The 6,917-nt window shown below is 45.9% G+C and overlaps 1 non-coding gene across 1 annotated transcript; it reads right to left on the bottom strand.

Annotated features, from left to right (window-relative positions):
* Positions 1 to 6,465: 6,465 nt before the first annotated feature.
* Positions 6,466 to 6,570, bottom strand: LOC125439547. Its single transcript, XR_007245545.1, has one exon. It is a non-coding gene; the product is annotated as a U6 spliceosomal RNA (small nuclear RNA).
* Between the last annotated feature and the right edge of the window lie 347 nt (positions 6,571 to 6,917).

Genomic DNA, 6,917 nt, shown 5'->3' with positions numbered 1-6,917 from the left:
GATGCACTGGAGGGCCGCAGAGCAGGTAGGTTGACCGGACATGGGGGGAGGGAAGGCGCCTTTGAGCCTCTGCCGTTCGCATGGCAGTGGCTCGAAGCCGCCATTTTCCGTAAACCTCACTCGGGAAACGAGGTAGGAAAATGGTGGCTTCGTGCCGCTTGGGCGGCATGGCTGCAAAGCAGCCGCACCCCCTGTGCAAACATCTCCCTGGGGACGGCATTTTTGCCATCCCCAGGCCGCCATATTAGGCCCGTGCGAAAAGGGCCTTAGAGTTGGAAGAGACCTAAAGGGCTATCAAGTCCAACCCCTACAATGCAGGAACACACAATGTTCAGGTGCAATCTCTTTTTCTTTACCTTGAACTTCGTATCTTCGGGACCGCATCACCCCACATGTCCCAATACGGCCTCTTCGCTCAGCAGAGGCCAATTTACTGGTGGTCCCTGGCCCCTCGATGATATGGCTGGCCTCCACGCGGGCCAGGGCCTTTACAGCCCTGGCCCCAGCCTGGTGGAATGCTCTCCCGCCAGCTGTCTGGGCCCTGTGGGACCTCATAGAGTTCCGCAGGGCCTGTAAGATGGAGCTGTTCCACCGGGCCTTTGGAGGTACCAGCCGTTGATGGTGCCCCCCCCCCCATGGCCGTACATCTGGGCCTTATCATCTGGGGATTTGCTGTTCTTCCCTCCCGTAAGAGGGTTTGAAATTGGGATTGCGGACGCCATCCTACAAATTAATTTAACTACTATAGTTAGTCTCCTATTTTACCGCTGCTTTTAAAGGTTTTAGTCGTTTTTAGCTGTACACGATGGTCATTGTGTTGTACACCGCCCAGAGCCCCTAGGGGATGGGGCGGTCTAAAAATCTGAAAAATAAATAAATAAATAAATTACTCCTGGTCCTAGTTTCTGGAGCAGCAGAAAACAAGCTTGCTCCCCCACCAACATGAAGAATAAAGAGACAGCAAATAAAGAGAACTCTCAGAATAGCTATGCGCCCAGTGCATTCCCCTACCTGCTAGGCCCTGTAAACACTGGACATTTTTAATGCTTGAACAAGTAGGAACTGCAAAGCAGTATTTTATACAGGTACAGCAATTCTGCCAGATTCATTCTCTGCATAGCACCTAAAGGAGCAGTGCTTACAATCACAGAACTGCATTTTACCATGCTCTTGAACTTCTGACCTGTCACTGATTATTTATTATCAAGGGCAAGAGGGGGAAAACACATTTCCTTGAATTGTAAGTTTTCCCTCTTTCCCGTGGCACACTGGCTAAGAGAGAATGAGATCGGGAGAGAGATATGGCAAATCATATGGGTGAGAGAGAGGCTTCCACTGTTATTACTCTGTATGAGAGCGATAAAGGATTTAAATTCTTGTGTGCATGACGTGGAAAGAAATGTGCATTTCTGCTGTCTGGGAAATAGAGGGTGACCACAGCTTAATGAGATGCAGCCTAGCTGTGCACCAAAGACAGTTTGGCTTTGGGGAGCATTGTAGAGGTTTGGATGCTGGATTCTAGGGTGGGGCTATGGCTCAGTGGGAGCACATTGGCATGCAGTTTCCGTCACTGGTACCTCCAGTTAAAAGGATCAGGTAGGACGTGAAGAGGAAGTTCCCTGCTCTAAAGACTGGAGAGCCACTGGCAGTCAGAGGCAACAATGCTGCTTTTGAAAGACCACGGTCAATTATGAACGGGTGTCCTGCCCCGCAGTGAGGGTACCTTTCGTTCAGGTACATTTACAGTGCCGAAGATCCCCAAAGCCCATCAGTTCCTGAGAGTGGGAAAACTCAGATATTTTCCCTTGTTTCAGCGTTTTTGCTCCTTCCAGTCTACCACCATATCTTTTGGAAGTGAATTTCATATTGGGCCTTTCCACACTTATCTTCTGCTGCGCGCTACTTGAGCCAAGTAGCGCGGGGTCCCGGGGCACTCCCCACTACAGGGGCGGCGACAATGCAGCCGCCCTGACACTGCCGCTGTCACGCCCCCTCAGCGCGTGTCATTCCTGGCGCTGGAGAAAACAGCGCCTTTTGACAACCCGCACAGAGCGCGGGGTCGTGGGGAAGCCAGGGCGCGCGCCAGAAATGATGCGCGCAGTGAGTAGCATGCAGCGACAGTGGTAGAGGGAAAAGTGGGGAAAGGCCCATTGCATGTGTTCCATGCAACCATTTTCTCCGGTTTGCTTTGTATCTAGTGCCAATCAATTTTATCTAATTACCCATGTCCCAATATCAAAAATACAACTAATAAGCATTTTCTGTGCTTCCTGGAGTCACAGGCAAATGTGGAACATATTTAAGTAAATAAAAAGATATCATGGGGCAGATTAAAGTCTATGTGTTTTCTCTTTCCTCTGAGTTTTCTGACCTTTAAACATCTGTTCTCAAGCCTCAAACTGCCACACAGAGATGGGACTCAGGAGGTTCTAAAGGGTTCCATAGAAATTTGGGGAACCCTTTGTTAATCCCACCTCTTGCACTCAACTGAAGCAAGATCTGCACATTTTCTTCCTCTTTGAATCGTTGGCTGTATGTGGCTTTAGGCTACTTTGCAACAGAGCATCTTTGGAAATGGGGGGAGGGGCAGACAGTGGAACAGGAACAGGGTGAGTGGGTCTATGCGTGCACAAATGGGGGAAGGGAGGTGTGTTTTGTGGTGAAATGGTTGTGCGCATGTAGGGGCTTAGGAAGGATATGTGATTTTCGAATCGAGCAGGGGCTTATAAGGAACACGCGAGTTTCCCTCACCCCACGGCTGCTAGGCAAATAGGAGGAGGCAGCCCCTGTCCACTGCTTGGCAGACGGGGGCAAGTTTCTCTCTCTCCCTGGCTGCTAGGCCAGGAGGAGGTGGCAGTGGCAGCACTGGTCATGTGGGGTGCTGATTTTGCACCCTCACGTGACCAGATGGCATGCGCCCAGGGACATGGGATACCCCATATCACTGGGCAGATACGCCTCTGAACAGAAGTGCAGTATCTAGTCCTGATTAACTTATTGTGCTACAAAACACATGGCATAAAAGGTTTACCAAACACATGGATTTTTTTTTGTTAAACCTTATATCTACGTTTTATGTAAACTATCTTTCGGTATACCACTTTTTTAATACTTCAAACGGTCATTATATGAATCCCACCACCATCGGAACCTGTTGTTAAAATTTTTGAATCCCACCGCTGCACACAAAGCTACATTTTTTTCTATTGGGGTGATGCCCCAGTCCCCATCAAACTGATAACATTCTCTTTCCCCAGAGAACTGTAAGTATTTAAACTACTTTGTTCATCAAGAAGATGCAATGTCTGTGGACTGTCTATGCCGTCAACATTTTAATTCAGCCAATGGAAGCCTGGAGTGTCACCACACTAATTATTCACCACCCTAATGGCAAATTGCTGACAAATCATGTGTTTCCTCAAAGACTATTTAGGACAGTGGTGGCGAACCTATGGCACGGGTGCCAGAGGTGGCACTCAGAACCCTCTAGAGGTTACACATGCACAAACAGAGTCGCCCCCCCAACACATCTAGGCTGGTCTGGGCTGCTGGGCTCGATTATTAGCATTAAACCTAAGACCTAGTTTTGGGGAAGCAGTGTAGGTAACCCTGTTAAGCACTATTAAATCCCACTGATTTTCATGTGAAGTACTGAAGCATGATCCTTTACCTGGGAGTAAGCTAGGTTGTTGGCAGTGGGGCTTGCTTCTGAGGAAACCCTCCTAGGGTAATGATTCACCTGTTGGAAGAGTTGCACGGTTGTTTCAAAGCAAAGCCACCGACTACCACCAAGCTTTCTCCCGAGTAACGCATGCCTCTGAGCCAACCATTTTTTCTAAACGAAAACCTCAGTATTCAGGTTAAATTGCTGTGTTGGCACTTTGCAGTAAATAAGTGGGTTTTGGGTTGCAGTTTGGGCACTCAGTCTTGAAAAGGTTCGCTATCACTGGTTTAGGATGACAAACACCTATATCTGTTGAGATACAACAATAGCTTTGTGTACCAGGAAGACAAAGAAAGAATATTCTGTAGTTGGTGGTGAGCTCTAGCTAGATGCAACTGTAGAGCTTTAGATAGGATTTCCAAAGAAGCTTATCTTTGTCTGTCTACACTCTTTCCTTCTGGAACTATCTCTCAGCTGCATTTATCGACTAGTAAGGCGGCTAGGTTTATCTCTTCTCTTTACTATCCAGTTTACTAGTTCCTGAACAAAGCTTTCCTTACTTGTAATCAGTTCCTTTGCTCCAACTGCTGCCTAGATACTTTGTCATCCATAGCAACATAGGTTGTAAATGTAAAAAGACAAGCATTAGTCTCATAATGCAAGGCTCATAATGCAAGGCTCATAATGCAAGGCTGATCACACTCAAACGCAGTTAACTTAAAGAAAAGAACTTTATTGATTTGCATCACCCTAAATGCAGGGTGCTGGAACTGAGGATTCGTGTCCTCAGTTCCAGTATTTATTTTATTTCTGAACTCAACAACAACCAATCAGCTTCCTCCCCCCGTTCAGTCTCTGGCCTCTCATTGGCCGTGAAGCTCCAGGGGGATGTAGCTTCTCGGTTTGTTTTCTCGGTCTTGTTGGGAAAAGGTGGGAGCTGGTGCATGCTGGGAGTTGTAGTCCTGACACATATCACCTTTAGACTTCTTAATATTTGTTCTCATGTGCACTGAAATGTCGAAAGAATTACAGGGAATGATTGGTATACGTGACAAATGCTGCCAGATATCTTTTCTGCAAGGCATGAAAACAGAAGAATAGGGAAATAGGTATGAATCTGCGATGCTCAAATCATATATCCAGTGCAGGCCCCCAGAGCCTCCAGATAGCCATTTTGATAACCAAAGGACACCCTCTCCCTTTTTTCCCCAGGCCCAAAGCTAACTGCATCAAACCCATGGCTTATATAATTTTGCTGGAGCATGACGCCTTAAGCATCTCTCTCATGTCAAACATCTGTGTGGGCCAAGTACACAAGTAATGTTAGTTTCAAAGCCATGTCTGTCAAAATAAAAGCAATTGGATTCCGAGAGCCAGTGTGGTGTAGAGGTTAAGAGTGTCAGACTAGTATCTGGAAGATCAAAGTCTGAATCATTGTGGAAGCATCCTCCCCTCTCCTTCCTTCCTTCCTTCCTTCCTTCCTTCCTTCCTTCCTTCCTTCCTTCCTTCCTTCCTTCCTTCCTTCCTTCCTTCCTTCCCTCTTTCCTTCCTTCCTTCCTTCTTCCCTCTTCCTTCCTTCCTTCCTTCCTTCCTTCCTTCCTTCCTTCCTTCCTTCCTTCCTTCCTCCCTCCCTCCCTCCCCCCTCCCCCCCTCCCTCCCTCCCTCCTCCCTCCTCCCTCCCTCCTCTTTCCTTTTCCTCTTTCCTTCCTTCCTCCCTTTCCTTCCTCTTCCTTCCTTCCTTCCTTCCTTCTTCCTTCCTCCCTCCTCCCTCCCTCCCTCCCTCCCTCCTCCCTCCCTCCCTCCCTCTTCCCTCCCTCCTTCCTTCCTTCCTTCCTTCCTTCCTTCCTTCCTTCCTTCCTTCCTTCCTTCCTTCCTTCCTTCCTTCCTTCCTTCCTTCCTTCCTTCCTTCCTTCCTTTTTTAGCAAAGTAAAATTTTGCTGCTCATTTCTGCTTCATGTTGATGACACAGATCAATATATTTAGAGTCAGGTTGAGAAACACAGGTTCCACATGTCATGCTATCTAGTACCGTTAAAATAATTATTATTTCAGCTCAAACATAATATGTGTATTTAATTTTCCTTGCTGCTGTAATTACTAGTGTCTCATTGTTTTAAAAAAAATCTCTTGAAAAAAGCAGAATCAAGAGTGTATGAATGCTCTAGATTTCAGATTACAGTTACCCCAAATTCGTTGCAGCTGTATATGCCAGAAAAGCTCAAAGCCCTTCCTTGCATCAATTACCAGAAGACATTTTATAATTTTACTGCCCTCAGCAAATGGATAATGCCTGGCATGTAACTGATTTATCAGATACAAGCGGTCTTTGATCAATACCGTCTAGCCAAGTCTTTAACAAAATTATGAAAATGAAAATAGTCTCTTCAATCAGGTGAAAAATTTATCCTATCACCATTTCTGGTAAACCCTTTGCAATGGTGCACATTCTGTTCCTTGTCTTTGAGTTGAGATCTAAGTGGAAAGCATGTGGAATAATTACTGAAGATCTAATGTATTTTTTCTTTCTTCAAAGACTGTATTAATTCATCTGTGGTAGTGAAAGAAAATTTAGTTAATTTCTCTTGGGGAGGGGTGTTGGAGATGGGACTTGAGCAGTTAAGTCGAAAGTTTCATGGTTGATTTTATGGAATGCTTTGAAAAATAATAAGAAAGAAACCCAAGGGTTCCCCAATTTGGCTCCTTTGGGCACCACAGCACTCATTGACATTTTGCCTAATGCTCATCAAATGTGTTTTGAGTGTGAGCAGAGCAAGGTAAGCCTTTTATCGAGCAGGGTTTCTGATTGGCTAGTGGAGAACTGATTGGTTATGTGTCGTCCTTGTGTAGGGGTCATGCTAATCTTCTCCGTATCATTCCAATTTTAGCATATGTGCTGCCGAAATCATGCCGATTATTGAAACATAGCCATAGCAATTGAAACATAGCCATCCCAGTACAAGGGTATTCATTTTGTGACTGAAGATAAGGTGTATGTATGCAAGAAAAAATTTAATAATATGTTCATTTACCAAGGCATCTGGCTAAACAGAGATTCCACCTGAAATGTTGAAGAGTTACTATTAGACTTCACTCCCTAACATTTTGAAGTTGTTTCTGCCTCTTCTGCAGCCATGTTTTGTGGTTGTGCCCACAACCCTGTGCCAGAACTCCAAAGAGGCCCACAGTCTAAATAAGTCTGAGTTTCTCTGCTGTTCCCCAAATTGGTCTGGGGTTTGTTCCCTTTTAGTTTGGG

This window comes from Sphaerodactylus townsendi, linkage group LG09 (genome assembly GCF_021028975.2).
Source record: "Sphaerodactylus townsendi isolate TG3544 linkage group LG09, MPM_Stown_v2.3, whole genome shotgun sequence".
Classification (NCBI taxonomy): domain Eukaryota; kingdom Metazoa; phylum Chordata; class Lepidosauria; order Squamata; family Sphaerodactylidae; genus Sphaerodactylus; species Sphaerodactylus townsendi.
This window is presented reverse-complemented; position numbering and strand designations above follow the sequence as displayed.